Below are 14,868 nucleotides of genomic sequence, written 5' to 3'. Positions count from 1 at the left end.
TAATTATACATTTAGATGTTTGCACGCCAGCTGGAGATGGGCACCAGCAACCCTCCCGACCCCACTAAGGGACAAGGGTGCAGGAAAAAGGAAGGATGGATTTAGATGTTTACCATTATTCAAATATAAACAAAATGCCTTGTAAATATTATTTTGATCTTTACACACCTTTTTGTTGCTGGACATGTTCAATTTCATGTGTCCTCAGTGCACGTAATAGACTTCCTCATGACATTTAAACTATAAAATATATTTATATTTATTTTTTTCTTCAACAAGCTGATTGACTGGACTACACCTTATTTTAATATGTAATTTAATCTACTGAAACTATTTTCACATTTGATATTTTCTTCATATTATACATGTCCCAGTACTAACTTTCCACCCTGTTATGATGTTTCATTTCTGCCTTCAAAAAGTCTAAAATTCCACAAAATCCATTTAATGTATGTGACATCAATTGATTTTGATGTGAATTCAACCATGGAAAGCAAAGTGAGCTTCAACTGTCACCATCTCTGTAGTCTTACATTTACTCTGACTCAAATGGGTTCAATGCTGTGCAAATTGATATAAAATGACATGATGATCAACTCTGTGTAAAACTGAGTTTTACACAGACTCAGTTTTGAGTCTGTGTTTTACACAGACTAATTTTGTGTCAAACACAAACTGAGTCTGTGTAAAAGACTCAGTTTTTTATTGAGTAAAAAACTGAGTAAAAAACTCAGTTTTTTACTGAGTTTTTACTCAGTAAAAAAAACCCATCTCTAATGGTGATGTCACCCCCCGTTCCAACTGCTGATTTCAAGTGTGCTTCAGCTGAAGCGTGCTGAAGCATGTGGCTTCAGCTAGCATTCTCAGCACATGTGAGGTGAACCATGTGGTTTCAGCGAGCAGTCGAAGCCAGCTGCTGCGGCTGCTAGCTGAAGCATGTGGGCGTGCCTTATTAGCAAATAGCAATACCAGCCATGTCTACGATCGTCTCTAAATCAACCAGGCTTCATGTGATTTCCACCAGATATTATGGCTGACTTCAGTGAACCTCTAAAGACCCCAATAGCATTAGATTATAACTTGACTCCACTTCCCCCCTTCGGTTAATCAAATAGCTATATCTCCTCTCTACATTGGCTAATCTGCATGAGATGTTGCAGGCTGCAGCAGGGAGCGCTGCTGTAAACAGTGGTGGGAAGTACTGCACTTAAGTAGAGTTTTCGTGTTTCTGTACTTAAGCAGATTTAATAATGGGTTCTTTCTACTTTTACTCCACTACATTTTAGTAAGTATCTGTACTTTCTACTTCACTACATTTCTACAAACCTGCAGCGTTACTGTTACATCAGAGTCGCGTTGCTCTTTCTTCCGTTAAAATGTGAAGTTCAGGGATTTAAGGTGGCGCCGTAAAATCCGAGCAATAACGTGACTTAGTGTCTGTTATCACCCATCGGCTCCACCTTTACTCGCACGCGGAGCTCCAAGACATGCACAGTGGTTTCCTCTGAGCGGGTGAAGCTGCCTAATCATCAGTAATATAAAAGCGCTGCATAAATCAAAATATATGGCGACATGTAAAATCAGCAGCGCTTCGCTTTCACAGACGGCGGGGACTTCGTCCAACTTTTAGCGTCACTTGGAAGGATAGCTTAAAGAAAGGTAGTATCTGTGGACGTGATGCTAGCTAAGCTAGCTGTACAGACACACGTGTTGCATCTGATTAAAAAAAGTTGTCACTATGCGCTGAATTATACGGTGTTGACTGAGGTGTCGCATATATGGGACAACGCTGTGACCAAAGTCTGCAATATAGTGATATAACATTCAGGAACGATCTGATTCTTCTGGACGGATCTTTACTAATTCCTAAGGACTGAAGCCTCACTTAGAGCCCTTATTTGTTTATATATATATCAGATATTAAATAAATGTTGTGTGTATATATATATATATATATATATATATATATAATATCTGATATATATATCAGATATACACACACATTTATTTAATCGCTGAATAAGTAAAAGTTGAACGTATGAACACATAGCATGCTCATTGCTAATTGATTTCGTCTCCTATATAATGGCAAACATTGCAGTGGGAGGGAGGATAAAAACAGTCACGATGCTCCTTCTGCTTGGTTACTTGTTGCGCCGTTGGACAGTGGAAAGATTGTTAGGAAAGATTGTGAAAAATGTTTATTCAGTAAAATTTAAAAAGCATAATGTTAGATTTAGTCATTAAAGGTTTGTTATTCTGTTGAAGGTTAGCTAGCTTGTGTTCAATTTAAAAGTGTGTTCATGACATATAACAGTTACAATTTTATTAAAAATGCAGCAGATTTGGTCATGAGTTCAAAATGTGACAAGATTTTTTAAAAATATGTAAGTTGATTTTTCTTTAACATTACATAATTGATAACTTTTTGAAGCATGGTGCAACATAGTTCATGATTTGTTGAAAAAATTGTTTGAGTGGCTAGTGAAAATTGGATATTTTTCCTATGAAATGTAGAGATGTAAGTGGTTATCTAAAAATGTAACAGTTGGGTGATTGTTTTGTGGCAACATTCCATGTCCCCATGTTTTGCTTACTATTAATTTTTGTAAAATGTGCCAAATATTTACAACAAAGTATTTTAATTATACATTTAGATGTTTGTCATTATTCAAATATAAACGAAATGCCTTTCAAATATTTTGTTCTTTACACACCTTTTGTTGACGAACATGTTCAATTTATGTTTGACCAGTGCAGCGTAATAGACTTCCTCATGACATTTAAACTATAAAATATATTTATATTTATGTTTTTCTTCAATAAGTTGATTGACTGGAGTACCCCTCATTTTAATATGCAATTTAATCTACTGAAACCATTTTCTCATTTGATATTTTCTTCATCTTATACATGTGCCAGTACTAACTTTCCACCCTGTTAGGATGTTTCATTTCTGCATTCAAAAAGTCTAAAATTCCTTAAAAACCATTTAATGTAAGTGACATCAATTGGTTTTGATGTGAGTTCAACCATGGAAAACAAAGTGAGCTTCAACAATCACCGTCTCTGTACTTTTTCTTATCTTAAATATGTTAAACCTGTATATGTAAAGCTTAAAGTTCCACCCTGTTAGGAATCCTTCAATTAATAATGAAAATCATCAGATTTTAGAATCAAATACTTTTATTTTCCACCCTGTTATGGGACAATCCACCATGTTATGTTCCATTCCACACATGTTTTTATTAAATATTGTTACAGAAACATTAAGTACTGTGGATTTTTCTGAGCCATGTTGGGAGTTGAAGACCAATAATTGCAAATATTGGTCTAAGTTTTTGAAATTACCAATATATTCTATGATGTCAGTAATAATGAGTAAAAAAAACAGGGTTTTCTTTACAATACAGTCATAAATGATTTGTAACTTCATGATGTGTGACAATTTCAATAAAAAAACATATAGTAAAAAGGACACACTCTTACTAAGAAAAATTCATTATTTTTTAAATTTAAATGTTTAACTATTTGTGGTCCATATGTAAATGTTCATAAAAGGGTGGAACACATTCAGAGACAATGGTGAAAAAACCCCACATGTAATAATTAATTTATCCAATCCTGTGCTTGCCCATTATTAATTTCTTATTGTTAAACATGTCAGTGTTGTAACAAAATATTCACAACTTAAAATACTTTTTTTTCAAAAATCCTGAGGCCGAAATTTTGCCGCAAAAAAAGAATCACCCAATTACTGAGATTAAAAGAGATAAAGTGCTGAATATTGATATTTGTTTCCCACCTTGTTTTCATTGCTAATTATTGTGAGATAATTAACGTGATCAGTGTCTTCTCATGGATGAGTATTCTCATGGATAAGTATCATTAATCATTATTGATAATATATAACTAACGGCAAACTGAGTAAATTTGTTATTTCAGAAGAGAGTGGCAAACTGGTAGCCCATTGTATGACTCAGTACCCATGAAGTAGCTCTCAGTTTCAAAAAGGTTGGTGACCCCTGATCTACTTGCTGCAGCCAATCTGCAACGTATTTTTGTGCATTGTCTGTGAGCAATGCCAAACATGACACACTGAGTAATTCAAGGAGGGTCGGTTCGGCTGCTCCGTCAGAGCATCGGCGGTGGCTGTGGGAAGGCGGTGCTGGAACCACGCGGTGGCTATAGGCCGAGCGGCGCTTGGCTGCTCGGGCCGCTCGATGCTCCGCGGAGCTTTAATTTTTTTTTTTATTTTTCTCGCCTCAAATGAATTGCCTTTTTGGGGGCTTTAACATATTCAAAAACTCACCAAAATTGGTGGGCCCATAGAGACTGTGAAAAATTTACGTATTTTAAGGTCTACGCAAAAATCGCAAAAAAAATGGCTCAACAGCGCCCCCTAGAAAATTTCAAAAGACCCTTTCCTATTCAGTTACTTTATTGTAGAGACTTGAAATTCGGTACACTTGTAGAACTCCCCAAGACACTCAGAATTTATAATTGTTCTCATAGTGTATGTCAAACAGGAAGTCGGCCATTTTGGATTGAATTTGCAAATTTCACCCCATTTTGGCCGTTTATAGCCTTCGCATTTGATCGAACTCCTCCTAGGGCTTTTGATGGATCGGCTTCAAACTTGGTCAGTTGGTTCAGAAGGCATGCCCGATTAAAAGTTATCAAAACGGTGAGTTTTCGTGCATGCTGAAGGGGTGATACTAGGGGTCAAAGTTCACTGACTCACCATAAAAAAATAAACAGTTATATCCCCTACAAAGAAACTCACAGAGCTATCAAACTTTCTGTGTGTGATCACCTTTGGATGCCCTACAAGACTCAGTCGTGAAATTTTGAGATCACATAAGCCACGCCCCCTTAGAACAGGAAGTGTCATGTTTTATTGTGATCGGTCCCTACCTGACCTCTTTAACCTAATCAACATGAAACTGTGTCCACAAACAGAAGACATGTTGGTGTGTTATGGTTTCCAACGCTGTTTGTTTTGGAGGCAGCAGGTGGGCGTGGCGGCGTGGCGAATATACCTGTAACGCCGTGTCCATACGTTTGGCTGTTAATTCCACAATTGTGAGTCCAGCTGCACCAAACTCACTGAGATGGATCCTTATCCAACTCCGGACAGTAATCCAGTGCAATATTTTGTGGGCGTGGCCTAATGTCTCAACAGCGCCCCCTAGAAGAGTTTAAATCATCAGCCCCAAGCCATGCTTTAACCTAGAATTATGAAACTTGGTACACATGTGTATCTTGTCAGGATGTACAAAAAAGTCTCTTGGAGCCATGGTCCAAACCCAACAGGAAGTCGGCCATTTTGGATCAAAGCCGCCATTTCCGGTTTTTCATAGACGTCGCATCTGATCGAACTCCTCCTACAGCTTTTGAGATACAGACTTCAAACTCGCTCAGCACACACTTAAGACATTGAAGGTGAAAAGTTATCAAGAGAATTCTCGTACATCAAAGCATGTGGGCGTGGCTAAGTGTCAAACTTTGGCTTTGTGCCATGAAATATTAAAATGCAATAACTTCTACAGGAATAGTGACAACTTCATCAGACTTTCCATGTCTCATTATAGGCCAGCCTTGATCACATTCACAAGGTCATATGATGACATCACCTTAGCCACGCCCCCCTCCAACAGGAAGTCAGCTGTTTTTGTCTGCCGGAAGTCTTTCTTTTACTCTGACACAAATGGGTTCAGTGCTGTGCAAATTGATATAAAATGACATGATGATGAACTATGTGTATGTTGGCTGCTAGCTGAAGCATGTGGGCGTGCCTTATTAGCAAATAGCAATGCCAGCCATGTCTACAATTGTCTCTAAATCAACCAGGCTTCATCCGATTTGCACCAGATTTTCTATGATCGACTGTGGTGATCCTCTAAAGAATAGATTATAACTTGACTCCACTGCACCCTTTTGGTTAATGAAATAGCTGTATCTCCTCTATACATTGGCCAATCTGCATGAGATGTTGCAGGCTGCAGCAGGGAGCGCTGCTGTAAACACAATGTAGCTAATGTCAACACAAGTGACAAGATAAAGTATCAATCAAGCTGTTCAGATGCACAAAAATTCTCCCAAAACTTAAACTGTCATGATTTGTGGTTGTTGGTGGTGAGGATGAACACAGAGACCCAGGTGATGATGATGATGTTTATTATAATTTAATAAAGAGAAGCTTAAACACAGTCCAGTAGGGGCAACACAGCAGGAAATCTTGCACACATCTAATACAGGTAGCCACTGAAAAAACTGAAGACTGAATGCGACAGCTACATTATAACTTGATTCCACTTAGCCCAGTACGTTAAGTGGAATCAAACCAAACCAACTTTATTTACAAAGCACTTTACAACAAACACAGCTGATAAAAAGTGCTGTACATTAAAACACCACATAATAAAAAAATTAAGACATACAGCTTAAAAATACAACATACAATTTAAAACTAGATCCTGCTGGTGTTGAAAGCCAAGTAAAATTGATGGTGCTGTGGTGTATGCACAGCAGCTATGAAGGTTACCAGCTTGTTTGGTTCAACCGATCTCTGTGAATCAGTGTTTTCTGACATGAAATTCATCAAGAACAAACACAGAACATGTCTCACTGATGCACATCTGAAAGATGCACTCACGGTTGCAGTTTCAAGTTACACACCAGATTATGGAGTACTGGTGAACAGCATGCAATGCCAGTCTTCTCACTAATATGGATACCAATACCAGATGTCAGTGGCAACATGGCAGTGTTATGGCAAAGTTTAATTAAAATATTGAGGAATTGTGTTCAATTTAAAAGTGTATTCATGACATGTAACAGTTACAATTTTGTGAAAAATGCAGCAGATTTTGTCAGTTCAAAATGTGATAAGATTTATTTTAAAAAATGTAAGCTGATTCTTTTTTGCGGCAACATTCCATGTCCCCATGTTTTGCTTACAATTATTTTTTGTAAAATGTGCCAAATATGTACAACAAAGTATTTTAATTATACATTTAGATGTTTTCACGCCAGCTGGAGATGGACACCAGCAACCCTCCCCTGCCCACTAAGGGACAAGGGTGGAGATAAATGGATGGATGGATGAATTAAGATGTTTGCCATTATTCAAATATAAACAAAATGCCTTTTAAATATTATTTTGTCGTTACACACCTTTTTGTTGACTGACATGTTCAATTTCATGTGTCCCCAGTGCAGCGTAATAGATTTCCTCATGACATTTAAACTGTAACATGAGTTGTTTCCTGTATTTTACATATTGATTTTGAAATTTATAGTGTGTTAAAATTGTCAGGAGAAGTAATTGCCAGAATTTAAATATATTTAGGAAAGTTATACATTTTTTGGAATCTTGATTTGATATTTTGTAAATTGTAGCACAGGAACGAATGGATTACCTACATTTTATTGATAATAATTTAATATACATGAGTTGCTTGCTATATTTGTACATATTAATTTTGAAATATAGAATATACTTTAGAATTCTAAACCATAAAACGTAATTGTTATACATATTTGTGGGTTTAACAGTGACAAAAACAAAAACTTTTTCTACTCAAATTTTCTTTTTTTGTGTGATTTAGGCCCAAAATGCAATGTCAGTATGTCCAAATGACAAAAATACGTGTAAATTGACAAAGTTAAGGTTGTCCTAAAAAAATGTTAGCACATAAAGAAATATTCATGTTTTTTTTATTAAGAAATATAAAGGTAAAATCAAAAATTAATAAAAAATGGCCATTTAGAACACTGAATCCCATGGGTTAATGGATTGTAATTCTGTTGATGGTTAGCTAGCTAAATGTTGACCACATAAAGAGCTACAGGTAGATTAGTTAGAAAGTTCCATCCTGTTATGTTCCTCCCTGTTAAGAAAGATTGTGAAAAATGTTTATTCAGTAGAATTTAAAAAACATAATGTTAGATTTAGTCACTAAAAGTTTGTTATTCGGTTGAATGTTAGCTAGCTAAATGTTGACCACATAAAGAACTACAGGTAAATTAGTTAGAAAAGTTCCACCCTCTTATGTTCCACCCTTTTATGTTCATGAACAAAATAAGGAAGAAATTAGGGTGAAAAGAAATAATTTTAAGTCATATAGATATCACATGTTCTTTCCAAATAGAGCCAGGACAAGTACTCTACCTATACTTTGACTTGAAAAAGCCAATCCTGCAACTAATAATAAAAATTATCAGATTTTAAAATCAAAGACTTTGATTTTCCACCCTGTTATGGGACAATCCACCATGTTATGTTCCATTCCACACATTTTAATTAAATATTGTTACAAAAACATTAAGTACTGTGGATTTTTCTGAGCCATGTTGGGTGTTGTAGACCAATAAATGCAAATATTGGTATGAGTTTTTAAAATTACCAATATTTTCAATGCTGTCAGTTATAATGAATTAAAAAACAGATTTTTCTTTACAATACAGTCAGAAATGATTTGTAACTTCATGATATGTTACACTTTCTAGAATAAAACATATTATATAGTAAAAGGGACACACTCTTTGTAACAGGGTGGAACACATTGAGAGACAATGGTGAAAACCCCCCACATATAATTATTAATTTATCTAATCCTGAGCTTGCCCAATATTAATTTCTTATTGTTAAACATGTCAGTGTTGTAACAAAATATGTAAACTTAAAACAATATATTTTTTTCAAAAATCCTGGGCCGAAATGTTGCCGCAAAAATAGAATCACCCAATTACTGAGATTAAGAGATAAAGTGCTGGATATTGATATCAGTTTCCCACCGAGTTTTCAATGCTAATTATTGTGAGAAATCATTAACGTGATCAGTTTCTACCCATAGATGAGAATCATTAATGATAATGTCTAAGGTAAACTGAGTTAATTTGTTATTTCAGAAGAGCGTGTAAAACTGGTAGTCTTTATATGACTCTGTAGCCTCGAAGTAGCTCTCAGTTTCAAAAGGTTGTTGACCCCTGATCTACATGCAGCAGCCAATCCTTAACAGATTTTTGTGCTTTTTCTGTGAGCAAAGCCAAACATGACACACTGAGTAATTCAAGGAGGGCGGGTTCGGCTGCTCCGTCAGAGCATCAGCGGTGGCTGGGGGAAGGCGGTGCTGGGACCACGCGGTGGCTATAGGCCGAGCGGCGCTTGGCTGCGAGGGCCGCTCGATGCTCCGCGGAGCTTTAATTTTTAATTCTTTTCCCAACTAAACGTGTTTCTTTACCGGGTCAGACAAACTCCATCTTCTTTCATATCGCATTTAACCGCCGAACCGAACGCATGCACTTGCTTTTCTACAAACCGTCTTACAGTCATTGGTCAAGAACACAGGAGCTAGAATTCTGATTGGCAGACATCTCTATTACCTACAGTTTAGTTGAGGCGGGCCGTTTGGTCCAATGCTCGCTTTGCTTGAAAGTCTGGCCCCCAGACGGAGCTCTTTACACCTAAGTTTCAAATGTCTGACTAAATAAATCTTCCTTATTTTAATTGTAAGTAGTTCTTTAAATGTCCTGTGAGATGATATACTTACCCATGTATCCATAACAACCGGAACTTTCAATATCCAGCAAGTTATTTTCGCAATTTACTGTCTATTAAAGGACAGCCCTCCGGATTAATTGCACTCTGCAGCTGCAGCTGTGAAGTTGCAGTTAATACTGCACCGATATTTGCTGGAAAGTGCAACGCCTCCCCTTTCAGAAACCACTGGAATTTTTCAGATAGCGCTACGTGTGGCGGAATTACGGTACTGCAAATTTAGGGGGCGTTTACACAACAACGTTCTAATTACGATCTGCGTTTACACAGTAACGGTACACATCGAAAACGTGTAATGCTGTCGCTGCCAGTGGCAGAGCTAGACTTTTAAAGTTGGGGGGCCCAGGACTACCTCTGGGGGGCAAAATTTTAAATGTGTCTGTGCATATATATATTATATATATATAATTTTAAAAAATAACCAAACTGAATATTTGGTTATTTTTTAAGCCCCTCTGTCATTTGACATGTTATAATTAACACCTTTGACTGGAGCACATGGAGACATGATGGACTTTACGCTAAGAGTTCATCACAGAGGAAACTAAAATCAATCAAATAAAAGATCCTTTCTGAATATCATCTCATGGACACTGAACTAAATGCATCTTTCTGACTGGGAGCTGACAGCGTGTTGAAGAGTTATGGACACCTTGGTTAGGAAGCTCTGTTTGGACAGGTAACAATAGTTCGGGTCGGACCAGAATTATTTGCCTGATGGTGGCTGAGGCTTCTAATGAGTTTACATTTAATGAGTTTGGAGCACATAGAGAAAAGCTAGAGAATGTTATGATCTACTTATTGTAGTTTAAATAGAGGAATAACAGCTGACTGTTGAGAGAGGAAAGAAATTAAAGAGCAGATCCGTTAGAAACAAGCGCAGTGTGCTGGGCAATAAATGCTCCACCGTTACGCTCCAATTAATCACACATGAGATGACAAACGCCAAATATACAATATATAGTTACTGCTTAGTTAATGGTGTTTTAAAAACAAAACCAGTAAAAACTTAACTGAGTTAATATGTCAGATTCCCTCCTCACCTCGTCTTGATGAGAACAGAGAGCAGTTCGCTGGTTTCTGTCCAGAATGTGATCAGCTGACCACTTGGTGCTCAGACAGTTTCAACTTTACGCACAGAGAACATCGTGGAGCCAGAGTCAGTTTGTAACAGAAAAAGTGTGACAATTGCAGGAGTACCTAAATGTAAAAATATATTGTTTTCAAGAAGGCACAATCAAATAACATTCTCTGGGTTCTTCACAGAACAAGTCAGGAAATAAATAATAACCAAATAATCCTCTCTGGGTTCTTCACAGAATAAATCCAGGAAGGATTATAGTCCGTATTTTCCGAACTATGAGCCGCACTGGACTATAAGCCACAACCTCAAAGCTTTTTTTGTTTTTTAAACCAGTAAACATAAAACATATAAGCAGCAGATATCTCTGCCGGTTTTCCACAACAATGCAGCAGCAGCAGAGGGGCGGACAGCCAAAATCTGAGTCATAACAGGTCAATTGAATATCACATTTATTAGGGTTGAAAAAGAAAAAGTTGCCACGTTTAGATTTAACAGAACTGATTACGGTAATTTCCGAACGGTAACTGTAACAGTAAAAGTGCTGATCCTTCGTGTTGCTACTAGCATGTGCTAACCCAATGGTCCCGAACCTTTTTATTACCGCGGACCAGTCAAGACTTGGGAATTTTGTTGCAGCCCTGGGGGAGGGAGGGGGATGAACAGTCAGATAAAGCATCTTGGCTAAGGCTAGTGGTGTTCCCGCTAAATCCTGAATATGCCCTGTTTGAGGTGTCTTTGCCCTTTTATCGCAGCCTGTGGGTTTTTCCCTGACTGGGAACGAGAATACAACCTGCTGAATGTGACAGGGAGCCAATCAGAAAGCGCGGTGACGTCAGAGCAGAGGGGAATCCCAAACAGCTGACATATCGCGCAACTGAGAGTCCGGTGGACATCGGAGATGATATGTGGAAATGTTTATTATTATATGTAAAGGTCATTATTACATATGTTTATGTTTATTCAGTTAAAAATGTTAACTATGAAAAACACAGTCACCTCCAAATCATAGTGCAGCAAATAGAGCGGCTGCTCCCGTCGTCTTTCATCCACTGTCTTTTCTTTTTGTTGCGTCTTTTATCTCTTAAAATGATTCCACAAACTATCACTATTGCTTCTATATCGTCATCCGTGTTTGGTTATTCTAAATTCCCACTATGTTGGGGGTTTTACTGGATTATCCTATGGAATCGGGATGTTTGTGACTGGAATCGGTTCGTGCCGTGTGGCTGAACACGAACCATCGAACCTGTTGGACTTTATCAGCTCTGTGGTCACAGAGGTTTGGAGAATCGGCTGACAATCTTGCCGTCTAAACCAGACTTAAGACTCACAAGCTCTACTCATCTCCTCTCGACCACTGCCCAAACGCTCTAACTCTGGTCGCTATGGTAACGTTTATATATCCCTTCGAGACGGTCCCATCTGGGAGTGACGAGAGACAATGACACCCTAAGTGTTGCTTATATCCACAGCCTGCTTGGTCTCTATGTGGCAAAGCAGCTTGAAGCTTCATTGCCTCATTAGCAGTCGGTCGCCGCATGTTATGCAGAGCGGCTTGTAATGTGGGACTCACCTACCGGTCCGGGATAAATTCATCCTCCTGTCTCTTCTCTGGGCCTTTTCTCCTTTGCAAAGAAACTTTCCAAAGACGTCTGATCTGTTTCTGACTCATTTTGCTGTTTGTGGTTCAATGTTGGCGCGCAAGTAACCAGACTTCCAATGATTCACTTCCTGCTAAAGAGTCCCCTGGTGGTTGAAGAAAAATCCACATATAAACTGTTTTTTGTCCAGAAAATACGGTAAATGAAAAAAAATCTGAATGCTCTCTGGTATTGTTCAGGGGGCCGGACCAAATGTGGAGGCGGGCCAGATCCGGCCCGCGGGCCGTAGTTTGCGGACCCCTGCTCTAAACTTTCATCTTGAACAAGGAGAAGACTGATCAGAGATCCAGCCAACAGGCCCATGATCACTGTGGATGAACTGCAGAGATCTACAGCTGAGGTGGGAGAGTCTGTCCATAGGAAATCAGTGGTACACTGCACAAATCTGGCCTTTATGGAAGAGCAATAAGAAGAAAGCCATTTCTGAAAGATATTCAAAAAAAGTCTCATTTAAAGTTTGCCACAAGCCACCTGGGAGACGCAGCAAACATGTGGAAGAAGGAGCTGTGGTCAGATGAAGCAAAAATCAAACTTTTTGACCACAATGCAAAACGGTATGTTTGGCTTAAAAGCAACAAAGCTCATCACCCTAAACACACTATTCCCACTGTCAAACATGGTGGTGGCAGCATCATGGTTCGGACCTGCTTTTCACCAGCAGGGACAGGGAAGATGGTTAAAATTGATGGGAAGATAAATGGAGCCAAATGCAGGACCATTCTGAAAGAAAACCTGGTGGATAATCTGCAGACAAACCTATTACATGAGACTCATCATGTATATCAATACCCTTGAGATTCTCGTATTGCTTTATATATTGTGCCAGTGCTTCAATATAAATTGAAAATAATATTGGTGATAAACAACAACCCTGATGTGTAGAGCGCTCTAATTTTATGGTATCAGATAGATTTCCATTGATCTTGATTCTGGCCATTGGTGATAGGTACAAGGACCTCACAAATTGTACAGCTGTTTTATTAAAACCAAAATTTTCATACTTTATATAAGAAGTTCCAGTTTACACAGTCAAAAGCTTTCTCTGCATCGAGACTAATTAAAATAGCTTTAGTTTTTATATTTTTAATATGATCTACAATGTGAAGTGTCCTCCTGATGTTATCTTGTGTTTGGAGACCTATTATAAATCCTGTATTGGAGAATAGAAAGGTGGCTAACCCTTGCAATACTTTAAGTATAAGAAATAATGCACACTGGATTCGATTTTAATTGCTTCGGCCGACGGAAGAGAGATTTATTCACACATCCACAGGAAAATACGCCTTACAGTTTCAACAGTACATATCCAAAATCTCTCTGTCTTTCCCTTCCAACATCACCTTTTTATAGAGTCTCAGCTCTACTGGTGTGTGTTGGCAGGTTTCAACCAATGGCATTACTACCCCTAATTTACATAGAAATTTTGGCATCCTTATAGTAATTGTCAGTGGTGGAGAAAGTACTCAAAAAATGTACTTAAGTAAAAGTACAAATACACAGACAAAAATGTACTCAAGTAAAAGTCAAAGTACCACATTAACATTTTACTTAAGTAAAAGTAAAAAAGTACTGGTTTTTAAAAATACTTAAGTATTAAAAGTAAAAGTACTTGCTGAATGCATTACCTAATCACTAATATCATTAAGTGTACTGATATGCCACAGATAAAGCATGTTTTTATTGTGTTTACTCTGTAACATAGTTTAGACTTAGATATATGATTCTATGCATCATCATTTCAGGGATGGAAACATCTTGTCTCCTGTCCTAACATAACATGAACTTCACTTTTTTTGCCACACATTTATTTTGAAAGAAATCCAACTGGCAGAGGAGGACATGGAACCAAGGAGCCTCGTAGCAGAGTTGTAGTCTGGACCACCGAATCCAAGACCAAATCAAAACCAGCACCCCGTGCTACATGACAATAAAATTAAGTGCACCTATCAAAACTGCTTCTCAAATTGATCTGAAAGATTCACTTTCCCATAAAAACACCTAGGTATTAAATACTTAGAGCTGAAATAAATTTAACCAGTGACAATTCAAACTCTTCTTCATTCTGTTTTGCTTTCATCTCTGTGCCACAATACACAGAGGTCTCCTGCCATCCCTAAAAAAATAACGCCCTGTGCGGTTGCCCTTATTGCCAATGTCAGAAATAATAATTGTCTGCACCATTAAACATAGCAATTAACAACGCTCAACTATGAACACTGTCCACCGTGACTGTTCTCATCCTCCCTCCTGCTGCAACGTCTGCCACCATGACAGGTGACGAAAACAGAGCAATGAGCATGCTCTGTGTTCCTACGTTCTTGTTTTATTTATTCACCAATTAAATATAAATATATTTTAATGAAATAAAATAGCTACTGCAGTGTACGCAGAGCATTACAAGAACAAAGAACGGCTCTCAGTGAGGCTTCACCACTAGAGGACTTAGTCAAGATCCGTCCAGAAGAATCGGATCGTCCTTGAATGTCATATTACAATATTGCACTTTGGTTACAGCGTTGTCCCATATATGCGACATGTCAGTCATCGCAGATGCAACT

The sequence above is a fragment of the Poecilia reticulata genome, chromosome 19 (genome assembly GCF_904066995.2).
Source record: "Poecilia reticulata chromosome 19, P_reticulata-male-v2, whole genome shotgun sequence".
Classification (NCBI taxonomy): Eukaryota; Metazoa; Chordata; class Actinopteri; order Cyprinodontiformes; family Poeciliidae; genus Poecilia; species Poecilia reticulata.
The sequence above is the reverse complement of the archived record's forward strand: the minus strand, read 5'-3'. Positions refer to the sequence as shown.